The 17,171-nt window shown below is 52.0% G+C and overlaps 1 protein-coding gene across 3 annotated transcripts in view; it reads left to right on the forward strand.

Annotated features, from left to right (window-relative positions):
* The window catches only part of LOC136942915 (phosphofurin acidic cluster sorting protein 2-like), a 42,800-nt gene that overhangs the window by 1,509 nt on the left and 24,120 nt on the right, over nucleotides 1-17,171 (forward strand). The gene's annotated exons all lie outside the window — the stretch shown is intronic.

Consider the following 17,171-nt stretch of genomic DNA (forward strand, 5'->3'; position numbering starts at 1 on the left):
TGTGTGTGTGTGTGTGTGTGTGTGTGTGTGTGTGTGTGTGTGTGTGTGTGTGTGTGTGTGTGTGTGTGTGAGAGAGAGAGAGAGAGAGAGAGAGAGAGAGAGAGAGAGAGAGAGAGAGAGAGAGAGAGAGAGAGAGAGAGAGAGAGAGAGAGGCAATATACTTGTCCACTGTACATGGGTGCCTTTCAATAAACCACAAATGCAAAATATGCTGTCATAATGTGAGATATGTCAGATATGCAGGTCCAGTTCAGCTGTAGTCTGATTCTATGTTCTGTAAATCCTGAAATAATATGATAAAAAATACAGTACTGAAGAGAGAAAGAAAGGGTGTGTTTATGAAAAGGAGAAGGAGTTAAATGTGTGTTTTGATGAGTTATTAACTAGCAGGAAAGGCAATTGTGTCTCTTTCAGGTGCAGTGACAAACTCAGTTACTGGCTCAATATCTGAGATAGAAATCTTGCTGCAGCGCTAGATTAGCTGCCTGTTTAGCTTTGCTTACAACCTCACTTTCAAGGAGGTACGTTTGGAAATGATTGGCTTTGGGACTGAATGTAGCTGATATGGAAAGTTGTCCTGATGTGAAAGCCGACTCTCCAGCCTTGCTGGGCCAGCAGGATTTTCAGCTGAGTGTTGAGACTGGGCCCAAATGTTGAGAATGACTTAATGTTGCATGAAGCCCAACCCAGACAGTCCTCCTCTGGGCTGCGCTGTGCAGCTGCTAGCTAGCTCCTCCACCCGCTCTCAGCATATGGTGACCCAGCTGCTAGCTAGCTCCTCCACCCGCTCTCAGCATATGGTGACCCAGCTGTGTGGAGCTGAAAATGATCCCTTCTCTGGGAGGGCATTCCTTCAAACAAAGCTGTTGTTTGCGAAGCATGATTCACTGACTTCTATTCCTCATGGACCAAGGCTGTTCTTCTCACAGCTTAGTACCAGAGAACCAGGTTCAAGATGTTCTTCTTTGTAAAAGGTTGTGCAGGCCTAGTGGACGTCTTCTGTTTAACTGCCCCTCTCACGCCCAGCCTGCTGCTTCCCTCTAGTCTTCCCTCTAGTCTTCCCTCTAGTCTTCCCTCTAGTCTTCCCTCTAGTCTTCCCTCTAGTCTTCCCTCTAGTCTTTATCGTCAGTAAAGTATGTGTAAAGTACGTGTTATAAAGTCCGTGTTCCAGGGTGTTGTTAGGCCCGACGCACAGCGGAGGGCCGGCAAACCCTGGAACACGTACTTTATTGACGATAATGTACTGCCTCGAGTACCTTATTGCTTAAATAGGGTAGGGTATGGTAGGGTAGGGTATAGGTTACAGTAGGGTAGGGTACAGTAGGGTAGGGTATGGTAGGGTAGGGTACAGTAAGGTATAGGGTACAGTAGGGTAGGGTACAGTAGGGTAGAGTATAGGGTACAGTAGGGTAGGGTATAGGGTACAATAGGATAGGGTATGGTAGGGTAGGGTACAGTAAGGTATAGGGTACAGTAGCGTACAGTAGGGTAGGGTAGGGTATAGTAGGGTAGGGTATAGGGTACAGTAGGGTAGGGTACAGTACCATAGGGTACAGTAGCATAGGGTTAGGTTACAGCAGGCTCTTGTAGGTTAGCAGCTTTGATTTTGAATTTGCTTAATTTAATTCTGATTGTGGTGGTGTGCATTCCAAGGAACTCTTGTTCTGGTGACTGCATGCAAGGTCTTAAGCAAGCCGTTAGCAAAGAGATGCCAAACTCGATGTCTTGTTATTGAAAGTTACGTTTTCAAGCTACACTACCGTTCAAAAGTTTGGGGTCACCCAGACAATTTCGTTTTTTCCATGAAAACTCACACTTTTATTTATCAAATAACTTAAAAAATTAATAGAAAATATAGTCAAGACATTTACAAGGTTAATTATTATTATTAGAAATAATTATTTTTATTTGAAATATAAATTTTGTTCTTCAAACTTTGCTTTCGTCAAATAATGCTCCATTTGCAGCAATTACAACATTGCAGACCTTTGGCATTCTAATTCTAATCCTTCTAATCATCCATTAGTCTTCTAAGGCAATTAGCAAACACAATGTACCATTCGAACACATACAGTAATAGTTGCTGGAAATGGGCCTCTATACACCTATGTAGATATTTCATTAAAAACCAGACGTTTCCACCTAGAATAGTCATTTACCACATTAACAATGTATAGTGTATTTCTGAACGTTATCTTCATTGAAAAAAACAGTGCTTTTCTTTGAAAAATAAGGACATTTTTAAGTGACCCCAAACTTTTGAATGGTAGTGTACATCTTGACTAAGTAGAACAAAACAGGCTTTACATGTATTAGATTACACTAATGCAGTTATTTATCTAAAATATCATAATATTTGAAAATCACTTATCTTGAGTGTGCATATTTTCATGCATTGTACAGTCTTTACCTTCTCTCCCCATAGCTGTAACCTGACTCTTGTGTTAAGGTTCAGACATTACTCCTCCCTGCCTCTCTCTCTCTTTCTCTCTCTCTGGAGGAATAGCTGACCAATACAGCATGAATATTGCAGGATAATCAACAACAGACAAGGAGAGCAGAAAAAGCTTCAAATCTGTTTTGAGGCGAAACTGATGGAAACCCCCTGTTTACGAAGCCAAGCGTGCAGAGAAGAAAAGATTAGGCATGTTCTGACCTCACGTCGATGCTATGGGGTCCAGGCATGTGTAAAGAGAGGGTGAGGTATGTGGAGGCGTGAGGCGAGCGCAAGGAGGCTGCATTGTTTGTTTGACCAGGTCAGAGAAGTGTAGCAGTAGGGTGGTAGGGGTTAGAGGTCGCGGTGGGTGACTTCAGCCCAGATGTGAAGAGGAGGAGAGGAGAGGGGGAGGGGAGGAGGAAAGGAGAGGATGAGAGGCATTGACAGGCTCCGTCTCCATGGTAATTGGGTTTACTCCACAGAAGGGCAGAGAGGATGCTTGCTTCTCTTGGGCCTGCCTGAGTCAGCCTCAGCATGCCTCCGTCTGCCTCCGCCTGCCTGAGTCAGCCTCAGCCGGCCTCAGTCTGCCTCAGTCTCCCTCAGCCTGCCTCCGTCTGCCTTAGTCTCGAAGCCTGCAACCCCCCCACCAGCCCCGTCCCCCACCAGCCCCGTCCTCCCGTCCTCCACCAGCTCCGTCCCCCACCAGCCCCGTCCTCCACCTGCCCCGTCCTCCACCAGCCCCGTCCTCCACCAGCTCCGTCCCCCACCAGCCCCGTCCTCCACCAGCCCCGTCCTCCCGTCCTCCACCAGCTCCGTCCCCAACCAGCCCCGTCCTCCACCTGCCCCATCCTCCACCAGCCCCGTCCTCCACCTGCCCCGTCCTCCACCAGCCCCGTCCTCCACCAGCCCCGTCCCCCACCTGCCCCGTCCTCCACCTGCCCCGCCCCCCACCAGCCCCGTCCCCCACCAGCCCCGTCCTCCACCTGCCCCGTCCTCCACCAGCCCCGTCCTCCACCAGCCCCGTCCCCCACCTGCCCCGTCCTCCACCTGCCCCGCCCCCCACCAGCCCCGTCCCCCACCAGCCCCGTCCTCCACAAGCCCCGTCCTCCACCAGCCCTGTCCTCCACCAGCCCCGTCCTCCACCTGCCCCGTCCTCCACCTGCCCCGTCCCCCACCAGCCCCATCCCCCACCAGCCCCGTCCCCCACCACCCGACACGCTGCTCCTCTTCAGGGGAGCAGCTGTAATCTGATTTCATAACTGAGAAAGAAGATGAGGCAGTAATCTGATGCTGCTCACTGGACCCTGCTTAATCCCGTCCCGCTGGGATGATAAACAGCCCTGCCTCCAGCCCTGCCTCCCAGCCCTGCCTCCCAGCCCTGCCTCCCAGTCCTGCCTCCAGCCCTGCCTCCAGCCCTGCCTCCCAGCCCTGCCCTGCCTCCCAGCCCTGCCTCCCAGCCCTGCCTCCAGCCCTGCCTCCCAGCCAGCCCTGCCTCCCAGCCAGCCCTGCCTCCAGCCCTGCCGCCCAGCCCTGCCTCCCAGTCCTGCCTCCAGCCCTGCCTCCCAGCCCTGCCTTCCAGCCAGCCCTGCCTCCCAGCCCTGCCGCCCAGCCCTGCCTCCCAGCCCTGTCTCCCAGCCAGCCCTGCCTCCCAGCCAGCCCTGCCTCCCAGCCCTGCCCAGCCCAGGGCCCTCCAGGAATGCAGCGTGGAGATCTGTCTGGGTGACATGCAGGACTACAACAACTCTGTTGACAACTGACCCAACAGCCAGAACAGGGCCATCAACCCTAGCAGCAGACTGACCGTGTCGGCTCCTAACCCCAACCTGCACGTCACTCCAAGGCGCGGTGCACAGTATTTTTTTTGTTGCTGTCATATTCTTCTAGATGTTAGCCAAGTCACTTAAGCTCTGTCAGACCCACCGTAAACCAAAACTCTTAAGCCCTAAAATCTAGAGCGTACAGGATTAAATCATTACAATTGAATCGTCAATTTTTATGATTTATTCCTGTGCAGCTTTCCTCAGCCTTTGTGAGCTGTTGGATATCTCTTTTCCTCTGTGACACAGTGTTCTCTTCCCTCCATGGATGGGGTTCAGTCTTGAGTGGAGAGTTTTCCCTCTGGAAGATCTTTAGTTTTTCATCCCCCATGTTTACTAGGTTCTGTTTCCAGGTATTTTCCAAGATTCCAGCGCAGTGTTCTGACCCCAGCCCTGCAGACTGAGTGCTTGTTGTTTTTTCAGGAGTTTTTCTACTTTGGGAGGAGGGCAGACCTGGGCCTTCCTGATGCTGGTCCTGACCCATGTTGACCCCTGGCTAGGTTTCACCTCTCTGGTCACACGGCCATATCCTGGGGTGGGACTTCCTATTAGGAGCTAGCTGTTCCCTTAGCTGCTGTCCACCCCCCTCCTCCTTCGTACTGGGCCCAGGCTCTCTTGGCGCACTCTTTCTAACTTCCTGGAGAAGGAATTATTTCCTTGGGAAACTTTTGACATTCCTCCCCAACCAGACAGCTGCTAATGCTGCCAAGTGAATTCCCTCTCCTCCTCTTCTCCTGTGCACCCCCCCCCCCCCCCCCCCCCCGACCCCCCAGCTGCCCCTCGGCATCTCACCCTCTTCTGCCAGCCCCTCTCTCCTAGCGCCCCCTGCAAGAGGGGTGCTGGTTCTGGAGCTCTGTGGCCAGGGCCGAGGTGGAGGTGAGGTGGCCAGGGCCGAGGTGGAGGTGAGGTGGCCAGGGCCGAGGTGAGGTGGCCAGACTTTCCAGTCTGGAAGGAAGATACCTTGGCCTCCCTCATGGAAACATGGAAACTCTTTCCTGACACAAGGAGGATCCTGTCAAAATAAGCACACTGGTGGAAAAAGATACAACAGTTTGTAGCTTGTCTTTCTCTCTTCCTCCCTCTCCTTCTCTCTCCCCTCAGGCTGTCCTGAGTAGGCTGTGCCTGCAGCAACACAGAGGACATTTATTTCACGGACAAAACCTCTCTGGCTTTCGCTGTGCTGTCATGGTTCTACAGAACTACGCCTGAACGCACATGACCCAGAATGCACATGACCCACCAGGCCACCATAGAAATGCACGAAGCCTCGCCTCAGAACCCCACAGACATAAACTGTGCTACTTAAGATTCCAGTTTAGTCTGGCCACTCAAGAGAATAAACACTAATTTCTCAATGTGTGTTCGTGCACTTTACTATCAGACAGCTCTTCAGATGAAGAGCTCATCTTGTAGTCGAGGCAGAGGAAAAGGAAGGCCGGTGGGCTGGAGGTCTGTCCCTGTGTATGTAATCTCAGATTAAGGGGGCAAATTCGACCGCAGGCCTCTTGGCTCCCTGCTGTCTGATCAGTCAGCCAAGGCTGTGTGAGATCAAATGGCTGAGCGGTGAGGGAGTCGGCCTAGTAATCTGAAGGTTGCCAGTTCGATTCCTGGCCGTGTCAATTGACGTTGTGTCCTTGGGCAAGGCACTTCACCCTACTTGCTTCGGGGGGAATGTCCCTGTACTTACTGTAATTCGCTCTGGATAAGAGCGTCTGCTAAAATGACTAAATGTAAATGTAGATCAAGCATTCTGCCTACTGATGGTACTCTCACAGTCACACAAATCACTACACGTATGCTAGGTTATTTTACTTTGTTTGTTGGTGTTGCCTGAGATATCAGGATTCACATCAGCACTGGTTGCATTGCAAGTAAATATATAAATACTGGATCAAAAACAAGTAATGATTCTGAATGAACAGCACATTTTCAACTGTTATTACGATGATAACTGTTCAGTCATAGACAATTGACAGAGAGAAAGCTGTTCCATGTTTGGACCCTGGCAGTGAGAGCCAGGTCTAGGCTGCGAGGGGCGTCTGACCCTGACAGACTGACTGGATAGCTGGATGCTAATTCTTCAGAGAGGCCCTTGGTGAAGGAGAGGAGATCTGTCGCTCATGGTCCCTGGCTTCTATTTAGGCTCTCTGTCTCTCTCTCTCTGCCTCTCTGTTTCTCTGTCTCCTCGGTCCTCATCCCTGCCTGTCAGCGTTCCATGATCATGCCTGTGGGCTTCAGACCTGACCTGACCTGGGCTGTTCCTTCAGGGCTGGGCTGGGCTGTTCCTTCAGACCTGACCTGGGCTGGGCTGTTCCTTCAGACCTGACCTGGGCTGGGCTGTTCCTTCAGGGCTGGGCTGGGCTGTTCCTTCAGACCTGACCTGGGCTGGGCTGGGCTTGTTTTCTTATCCTGCAACCCTGAGCTTGCAAGTCATTATTTGTGTCTTATGAGCCTTATTCCTTCACAGTTTCCACCTAGTTTGACATCACTGATGCTACATTACTGCCGCGCACACTAAAGAAAACCACTGGACTTGGCGCTACTCTGAGAAACTTTGGTAAAAGCACCAGCATGACAAGAGTACATTCATCATGTGGACGCACTGAGGCAGGGACTGTCCTGGGAGGACTGAGGCAGGAGCACAGGTCTGTACCCAGAGACCGCTGCTAGGAAAGATGAAACTGAGACATAAAACTGAGATGATTAAAGACATGCTCCAAGCCTTCCGCCGGGGGGGGGGGGGGGATCTGCAGAAGCAATCAGAGCAGCACAACACGATTATTATTATATATTATGTATCTTTTAATAAAGGTCGATAAAAGGTCAAACTACACCTTGAGGTTGGAGAAGGTGACACCTGCGTGTCTGTTCTTCCTGTTTACCCACGAGACTCCTCCCCTCTGGGGCGAGGCTCCTCCCCTATGGGGCAAGGCTCCTCCCCTCTGGGGCTGTCCCCTCACAACCAGCTCTGTGTTTCAACATCTGGGGAGATGCAGCACCAGGCTGTTTGCTGATCTGTGTTTTCATCTGTTATTGATGGGTCTGTGGCCAGGCCTCCCTCCACGTCTTCATTGCTTACGGGGATAAAACCAACTAAGTAGAGCTGCCCTGCTCCAGCCCTGCCAGCAGACCTGCTCTGGCATAGTTAGCTCTGACAACACAAAAGCCTTCTTTTCTTTTCTTGCTTAGATTTGCCTAACGCTCGTTACACCCAACCCTACTTCGTAACGTAAGGTTGAATGGCGATGGGGGAATCTTACTACCTGGACTCTTCACCTTCTGTGGGAGATGGTGAATCGTTTGGGGGATTGTGTAGCTAACTATAATAATAATAATAATAAATCAAAAATAAATAAATAAATCGATTCACATACATTTGTGAATTGATCTGAATCGCTAGCAGACTGAATCGCGAATCAAATGTGAATCGATTTTTTCCCGAGTGCTGAACAACGATTACAGTCGGTGTCGTCGGTGAGCATAAACAATTGTACTACTAGTACATAAAGTCTGCTAGCTGTTACCAAAACATATATTTCAATGGCTCTGGCTGTTACAAACAGTGTTAGACTAGCTAGTTGTCCAAAGCACCGGGTCTACCGGCTACCAGCTAGTAGCCAGCTACTACTAGCTAGCTACCAGCCAGTTAGAGCTGGCTCGATAATTACTCCGTCAGCTCTGGCTTTGCACTGTTGCTCATCTAGAATCGTGGTGAATTGTAGAATCACAGCTAGCTTAGCTAGGCTACACCATGGACCTTATATATTCATACTATTCACACTTGAAGTCCCACCATTAGATTAAGACAACTCTATTGAATAAAAGCTTTTGAGTAATTGTCCAGACTGTAGTATTCGAATTGACCCATGTACTTTTATATCGGTTATGTCTGGCATACTAAGCCTTAATGTAGGTAAATCTAGTTTTAAGATAATTATTTTAAAGTTCATGTTTATCTCTGTGATGAGTGGCACACAAGTGGGATGGTTTTAAGGGTGCCCCTGCCCTGAGTGACGCGCTTGTTATGACAGATTCCACACAACACAGAGGGTTCTGTTGCACTGGCGATCCACCTTAATTGGATTACATTTCCTCTTCTGACCTCTGACCTCCAGGCTTTCTCTCTCTCTCTGTCTCTCTCTGTCTCTCTCTCTCTCTTTGCTACACAGATTATTAACAGCTCATTGGGTGAAGTTAAAGATGCAGAGGTGAAGTTGTAAGTGGAAAGACCAGTGGTTAGACAAACAGACAGATCTCTCTCTTTGTCTCTCTCTCTTTGTCTCTCTCTTTGTCTCACATTTTTGTCCCCAGCAACATCCATCATTCTTTATCATCTCTCCAGACTTCTGCCTCCTGATGTTGGGCCTGGTAGAGGGGTGTGGAGTGTGGAAGCTGAGCCCAGACTCATCGATGAATGATGCAGTAAACAGGCCTGACCCTGGCCCTGCTGCCAGCACCAGACACAGGTCTACTGAGCTCATCCATTAGTGAGTAGGGTCAAACAGAAAAGCTCGTTTAGCGCTGCAGATACGAGGCGCAGGATGCCGCGGGCAGATCCGGTTCCTGTGAGTGACTTTGCTTCACTGGGACCCGAGGTGTGAACACAACCCTGGGTGTGAGACTGCTGGAACCACAGGAGGCAAGGGGAGGGATTCCAAATAGCCCGAAGGTTGACATTTGTGGAAATATCCTAACATAAATCAGACTTGAGCATGCCAGCACACACACTGCCGCATAGACGATGTGTGTCTTACTCTTCTGGTGGAGGTGCCTGTCTGTATCATAGTGTTCCAGGTAAACATGAAGTCTGAAAGTCTATGTTACCAGATGTGTTTGAATTGTCTTTGGAGGAGAGGCTTCAAGGTGCTGGAAGTCTCATACAGCACTGGGGGGCTAGGCTGCATCATGCCTCACCATCGTGCCTCACCATCGTGCCTCACCATCGTGCCTCACCATCGTGCCTCTCCATCGTGCCTCACCATCGTGCCTCACCATCGTGCCTCTCCATCGTGCCTCACCATCGTGCCTCACCACCGTGCCTCACCACCGTGCCTCACCATCGTGCCTCACCATCGTGCCTCACTACCGTGCCTCACCATCGTGCCTCACCATCGTGCCTCACCACCGTGCCTCACCATCGTGCCTCACCATCGTGCCTCTCCATCGTGCCTCACCATCGTGCCTCACCACCGTGCCTCACCACCGTGCCTCACCATCGTGCCTCACCATCATGCCTCACCATCATGGATTCCTCTGTGCTTAAAGAGCTTAAGGTCCTATATTTATACCTGCTAATGGAGATGTGAAACACTCTTCCTCCCTCTTATCTAATAAGAGCTCCTCTGTTTAATGGCTCTTTGGTTTGTTTGCACAAAAGCACTTTGTTGGGAGACTATTATGTAGTGCCCGCTGGGGATTGAAGGGTGCCACCCCACCCCCCTCACCCCACCCAACCCCCCTCACCCCACCCCACCCCCCTCACCCCACCCACCCCACCCCCCTCACCCCACCCCACCCCCCTCACCCCACCCACCCCACCCCCCTCACCCCACCCAACCCCCCTCACCTCACCCCACCCCCCTCACCCCACCCCACCCCCCTCACCTCACCCCACCCCCCTCACCTCACCCCACACCCCTCACCCCCCTCACCTCACCCCACCCACCCCACCCCCCTCACCCCCCTCACCTCACCCCACCCCCCTCACCTCACCCCACCCCACCCCCCTCACCTCACCCCACCCCACCCCCCTCACCCCACCCCCCTCACCTCACCCCACCCCCCTCACCCCACCCCACCCCCCTCACCCCCCTCACCCCACCACACCCCCCTCACCCCACCCCCCTCACCTCACCCCACCCCTTATTTGATTTTCACAATGTATGCTTCATGTTTTGGCTACCCGCAATGTTTTGGGGCTATATCGTTGTTATGTCAGTGACCTATGCACTTTTGTAAAGCTCTCTCTTGGAAGTCGCTTTGGATAAAAGCGTCTGCTAAATGGATAAATGTAAATGTAAATGTTGTGAGGCTTAATGACGAGGATTTTTGAATGGATAAGGCAGAGCCTTCTGTGATGGATGTGTTCGACATCTGCCGTGTTCCTCTGGCCCATGGATGAGGGGCTGATCTCAGACATCTGGGGCTGTGTGTGTGTGTGTGTGACACACTATGTGTGTCAACTCCAGCATATTGCATACACTTGAGTTTGATGAGCTGGTGATGATCTACAGATCTGGACATTCTAAAACAATTCCTCCTGTCGTCCTCCTTTTTACTCTCTCCTCCTCTCCCCCTCCTCCTCTCCCCTTCATCCTCTGTCTCCTGCCCTCTCCCCCTCCTCCTCTCCTCCGCCTCCTGCTCTCCCCCTCCTCCACTCCCCTCTTCCCATCTTCCTCTCCCCCTCCTCCACTCCCCTCTCCCCCTCCTCATCTCCCCCTCCTCCACTCCCCTCTTCCCATCTTCCTCTCCCCCTCCTCCTCTACCCCCTCCTCTTCCCTCTTGTCCTTCACGCTGGCTTTGAGGAGATTGTTCATTCAGCGATTTAAAGCCCTGCCCACATGTGTCCCTCTGCCCTGATGACCAGACACCAGAGTGGATGAGCAGTGTGTAAATGCAGACTAATCTGTGCTGCCCCCCACTAGGGGGACCTGTTAAAGATCACCCAGGCAATCCCAGGGACTAGTCCACGCTGCTGGCCATGAACAGCCTACAAAATGAATTGAGCATCTCTTAAATGTACTCAATCTTCATCCCGCTCTCTCTCCTCTTCTTCCTCCTCTTGTGTCTCCTTATGGGGCCTTTTCCATCATCTCCAGTGCAGCGCTAGCCGCAGCAGCCTAGCCCCCCAGTGCTGTATAAGAATAAATAAATGAACACAGCCCTTACCCTGAATAGACACTCCCTTGAGCTTTATTCTCGTACAAGAATGAAATATTCAAGAGAAGCAGCTTTTAAACAAGTAGTCTCTTTATTTGGGTTCAATTATGCAGCCAGACATGAACAGGTAATGGCTTACCACAGTAACAAAGTGCTGCTGCTTTCTGTCAGAACTGCTTTTACTGAAGAGAGAAAAGCGCTTCTTTGGGATTCCCAGGAATAGTACATCACTCTGCTTTGTTAAGGATGTGATGCTCCAGGCCTGTTTCGAGTGTTGAACAGCCCAGATTTCTATGGTTCCAGGGAGCATGATGTTTAAGCTGCTTTCTGTGAGAATGGGACCTGGTCCCCCTGATGCAGAGCATGCTGTCCACAGCACTCTGACAGCTCTGCAAGTAGGGCTGGGACAATGGGATTTTTATTCCCGGGTCCTATTCTGTGAGCTCTCTGTCCTGTTCCCTCTAGCAGACTCCACATACAGGCCCTCCCCCTCCAGCCATGTCCCCTCCCTCCCTCTCTTCCCCCATCCTAGTTCTGTCCTCAGATCATGCAGGTTAAAGTGTAGCATGTGAAGCTGTGAGGGCACCAGCTGCTGTTCCGTTATCATGGAGAGGAGCTGATGGTTCCAGTCAGAAACATGGGTGTTTTTTTCCAGCAGCAAATCCAGACATGTATCTGTGGAGGGAGGGCAGTTGGTTTAGAAACACCTGGTTTACTATCACCCACACCTGGTTTACTATCACCCACACCTGGTTTACTATCACCCACACCCGGTTTACTATCACCCACACCCGGTTTACTATCACCCACACCTGGTTTACTATCACCCACACCCGGTTTACTATCACCCACACCTGGTTTACTATCACCCACACCTGGTTTACTATCACCCACACCCGGTTTACTATCACCCACACCTGGTTTACTATCACCCACACCTGGTTTACTATCACCCACACCCGGTTTACTATCACCCACACCTGGTTTACTATCACCCACACCCGGTTTACTATCACCCACACCTGGTTTATTATCACCCACACCTGGTTTATTATCACCCACACCTGGTTTACTATCACCCACACCTGGTTTACTATCACCCACACCCGGTTTACTATCACCCACACCCGGTTTACTATCACCCACACCTGGTTTACTATCACCCACACCTGGTTTACTATCACGGCTGTTTGAGTGCTGCCTGATAAGTGGTTGTGTTTGGGACGTTTAGATTGAGCTCCCAGTGATTACCATGAGATTGGTGGACATCATCATTCATAATGACTTGTACAGCCCCCCCCCCCTCTTGCTGTCTGTCAGGGAGACAGGAGGTTAGGGTTGATTTTGAGGTTATTCAAACCTGCGTCAGGGGACCAGTACAACACTGGGGAGGATTGTGGTCTTGAGACAGCTCTTGTTTGGTTCTGTAGTTCAGACACTTTATTTGTTTAGAGGATGGAATTCTTGTGAAAGGTTTCCCCACCCCGTCTTTTGAAAGCTTCCTGGTTCTTCAGGCTGGTATTGATACTGGTCCGGGGTTAGTGTTAGGGCTGCTACAGACTGCAGCTCTGTCAGTCATCATCAGCTCTCTCAGGACCGACAGCACACATGAAGAGATAAAGGACTCTGAGCCTCATCCTCATTCCCATGAGTGGAGAGACGGGGTGGGGGGGAGGGAGGGAGATGGAAGGATGGGGGGGGGAGAGATGGAAGGAGGGAGGGAGGGGGAGAAAGATGGAGGGAGAGGGAGAAAGATGGAGGGAGGGAGGGAGGGAGGGGGAGAAAGATGGAGGGAGGGAGAGGGAGAAAGATGGAGGGAGGGAGGAAGGGAGGGAGGGAGGGGGAGAAAGATGGAGGGAGGGAGGGAGGGAGGGAGGGGGAGAAAGATGGAGGGAGGGAGGGAGGGAGGGAGGGAGGGAGGGAGGGAGGGAGGGAGGGAGGGAGGGAGGGAGGGAGGGAGGGAGGGAGGGAGGGAGGGAGGGAGGGAGGGAGGGAGGGAGGGCGGGAGGGAGGGAGGGAGGGAGGGAGGCTTGACTGGTGTCGTGATGTGAAACCCATTAGCTTGAGAGGACTCTGGGGACACGCACTGTAACTGTCAGATGGAAACAACATACTTCCATCCATCAACAGTCAATCAGTTAACTGTTAGTTTTCTTGATATCTTTTTGTGTTTATAATAGTTTAACTGGGTGTCATATGGCTCTGGAATGGGCTTACACCGTCAGTGAGTTGGTCCAGAGTTATGAAACTGGAACGCTAGAAAGCTAGCCTTTAGCATAGCATTAGCAGTAGCATCCAGTATCAGAGCTGCAAGGTTTGGCCTAGATTTTTCACCCACAACATCCCGTTTTCATTTTCAAAAAGATACCCTGAAGCTACAGACCCTGCAAAGCATTCCAACGATTTTATCGCCCACTGTTTCATTCATGTTTGGAAGTAGAGGGGCAGACACAGAGAGAATCTGAGTGCCAAAGACAAATTGACTTCAAATGTAAACAACCTTCAGGATCAATATGCCAAGGCTATAACAGTAATGACCCAAGAGACCAACCTCGGCAGGCTGTGAACTCTCAGTCTCATACTGACACAGGGATCCCCCTGTCTCTCTTACACACACACTCACAAACACACACACACACTCACACACACCACCCCCTCCTAAGGCTCTTATCAAGGAGGAAACAGATTGAAAAAGTATTATGACTTATCTTTTCTTTCAAAAGGGCTTTTCACAGAAAAGGAGAGAGCAGTGTGTGTGTAGTCAGGAGAGGCGTGTGTAGTCAGCGTGAGGCTGTGATGAGGGGATGTGTGAGGCTGTGATGAGGGGATGTGTGAGGCTGTGATGAGGGGATGTCAGGTGGGGAGTCAGGTGGCTGAGCGGTTAGGGAATCGGGCTAGTAATCTGAAGGTTGCCAGTTCGATGCCCGGCTGTGTCAAATGACGTTGTGTCCTTGGGCAAGGCACTTCACCCTACTTGCCTCAGGGGGAATGTCCCTGTACTTACTGTAAGTGGCTCTGGATAAGAGCGTCTGCTAAATGACTAAATGTAAATGTAAATGGATGTGAGGGGAGTTATTTCTGCTCCTATCAATTCACATGTGAATCATCATCCAGAGACATGGGAGAGAGAGCAGTGAAGTTTTGCTGTATAGATGGAGAGAGAGGGAGAGAGAGCAGTAAAGATGGAGAGAGAGGGGAAGAGAGACTACAGTACATAGTAGAGAGAGAGGAAAAGATGGGCAGAGACAGGGACATAGTGGACCAGCCTAGCATCTGTGTGTGGTTCTGGTACCTGTGTGGTTCTGGTACCTGTGTGGTTCTGGTGTTCCCGGACCAAACCCGCCCAGCTGCAGGGTGGAGGTGGAGCACACACACAGTTCATATGGTTTCACCACAGGAGCCTGTGATTTCTTAGAAACCTGGATCGCCCCCCCGCCACCCTCTTGAAGAATGTGGTGGTATGTAGCTGGGGTCCGGGGCTGGGGTCCGGGGCTGGGGTCCGGGGCTGGGGTCCGGGGCTGGGGTCCGGGGCTGGGGTCCGGGGCTGGGGTCCGGGGCTGGGGTCCGGGGCTGGGGTCCGGGGCTGGGGTCCGGGGCTGGGGTCCGGGGCTGCTCCTATCAATTCACATGTGAATCATCATCCAGAGACATGGGAGAGAGAGCAGTGAAGTTTTGCTGTATAGATGGAGAGAGAGGGAGAGAGAGCAGTAAAGATGGAGAGAGAGGGGAAGAGAGACTACAGTACATAGTAGAGAGAGAGGAAAAGATGGGCAGAGACAGGGACATAGTGGACCAGCCTAGCATCTGTGTGTGGTTCTGGTACCTGTGTGGTTCTGGTACCTGTGTGGTTCTGGTGTTCCCGGACCAAACCCGCCCAGCTGCAGGGTGGAGGTGGAGCACACACAGTTCATATGGTTTCACCACAGGAGCCTGTGATTTCTTAGAAACCTGGATCGCCCCCCCGCCACCCTCTTGAAGAATGTGGTGGTATGTAGCTGGGGTCCGGGGCTGGGGTCCGGGGCTGGGGTCCGGGGCTGGGGTCCGGGGCTGGGGTCCGGGGCTGGGGTCCGGGGCCGGGGTCCGGGGCTGGTAGAGAGAGGCCACGTCATGGGGACAGGAAGCACTAGGTCCAGCCTGGCACATCCCGTCCTCAGAGGGAGGGTTTGACAACACGGTGACACACACCCACACACGCGCACACACACACTCTCCTGTTCCAGTTGCCTGTTTTACCCTCTTTTAGTTTACGGTATTACGGTAATAGTCCGTTAATAGCTGCGTGTCTGTCTTAATCTGACAGTCTGTGTGTGTGGTGTGTGTGGTGGTGGTGGGGTGTGTGTGTGTGTGTGTGTGGATGAAGCCCTTCAGAGGGTTCTGAAGGTGTGTGTGTGGATGTGTGTGTGTGTGTGTGTGTGGATGTGTGTGTGTGTGTGTGTGTGTGTGTGTGTGTGTGTGTGTGTGTGTGGTGGTGTGTGTGGTGGTGGTGTGTGTGTGTGTGTGTGTGTGTGTGTGTGTGTGTGTGTGGTGGTGGTGGTGTGTGTGTGTGTGTGTGTGTGTGTGTGTGTGTGTGTGTGTGTGTGTGTGTGTGTGTGTGTGTGTGTGTGTGTGGTGGTGGTGGTGTGTGTGTGTGTGTGTGTGTGTGTGTGTGTGTGTGTGTGTGTGTGTGTGTGTGTGTGTGTGTGTGTGTGTGTGTGTGGTGGTGGTGGTGGTGGTGGTGGTGGTGGTGGTGGTGGTGGTGGTGGTGGTGGTGGTGTGTGTGTGTGTGTGTGTGTGTGTGTGTGTGTGTGTGTGTGTGTGTGTGTGTGTGTGTGTGTGTGTGTGTGTGTGTGTGTGTGTGTGTGTGTGTGTGTGTGTGTGTGTGTGTGTGTGTGTGTGTGTGTGTGTGTGTGTGTGTGTGTGTGTGTGTGTGTGTGTGTGTGTGTGTGTGTGTGTGTGTGTGTGTGTGTGTGTGTGTGTGTGTGTGTGTGTGTGTGTGTGTGTGTGTGTGTGTGTGTGTGTGTGTGTGTGTGTGTGTGTGTGTGTGTGTGTGTGTGTGTGTGTGTGTGTGTGTGTGTGTGTGTGTGTGTGTGTGTGTGTGTGTGTGTGTGTGTGTGTGTGTGTGTGTGTGTGTGTGTGTGTGTGTGTGTGTGTGTGTGTGTGTGTGTGTGTGTGTGTGTGTGTGTGTGTGTGTGTGTGTGTGTGTGTGTGTGTGTGTGTGTGTGTGTGTGTGTGTGTGTGTGTGTGTGTGTGGATGAAGCCCTTCAGAGGGTTCTGAGGAGCTTTAAAGGTCAACAGAGGAGGATGTGCACATCCTCCTCCTTCTCCTCCTCTTCCTCCTCCTTCTCCTCCTCTTCCTCCTCCTTCTCCTCGTTTATTATATGTCCATTGTATTTTTTGTATTCATTATAATATTTTCTGTATCTTTCGCCTGTCTCTGCTGCTGTAATAAAGTTACCAAAGTTACCTCTGTGTTAGCAGAGCGCTCAGTATCTCCTCCTGTCCTCATGAGAGCTGTGTGTCAGGATGTTTCTGCTGCTAGTGCCAGTCAGGGCCCCGGTTGGCAGCTCCTGCGTGACACTGAACAGCCCCTGACTGTCCCTCTCACCCGGAGCAGAGCCACAGCAGAGCTGGTGACGACCTCATGCTGTCCATCTGAACGGTACCTTCACCCAGAGCACCAGGGGACGGCCTGTGACCCAGGGTGGTCTGGCTGACGGCCTGTGACCCAGGGTGGTCTGGCTGACGGCCTGTGACCCAGGGTGGTCTGGCTGACGGCCTGTGACCCAGGGTGGTCTGGCTGACGGCCTGTGACCCAGGGTGGTCTGGCTGACGGCCTGTGACCCAGGGTGGTCTGGCTGACGGCCTGTGACCCAGGGTGGTCTGGCTGACGGCCTGTGACCCAGGGTGGTCTGGCTGACGGCCTGTGACCCAGGGTGGTCTGGCTGACGGCCTGTGTCCCAGGGTGGTCTGGCTGACGGCCTGTGACCCAGGGTGGTCTGGCTGACGGCCTGTGACCCAGGGTGGTCTGGCTGACGGCCTGTGACCCAGGGTGGTCTGGC

Source organism: Osmerus mordax, chromosome 5 (assembly GCF_038355195.1).
Source record: "Osmerus mordax isolate fOsmMor3 chromosome 5, fOsmMor3.pri, whole genome shotgun sequence".
Classification (NCBI taxonomy): Eukaryota; Metazoa; Chordata; class Actinopteri; order Osmeriformes; family Osmeridae; genus Osmerus; species Osmerus mordax.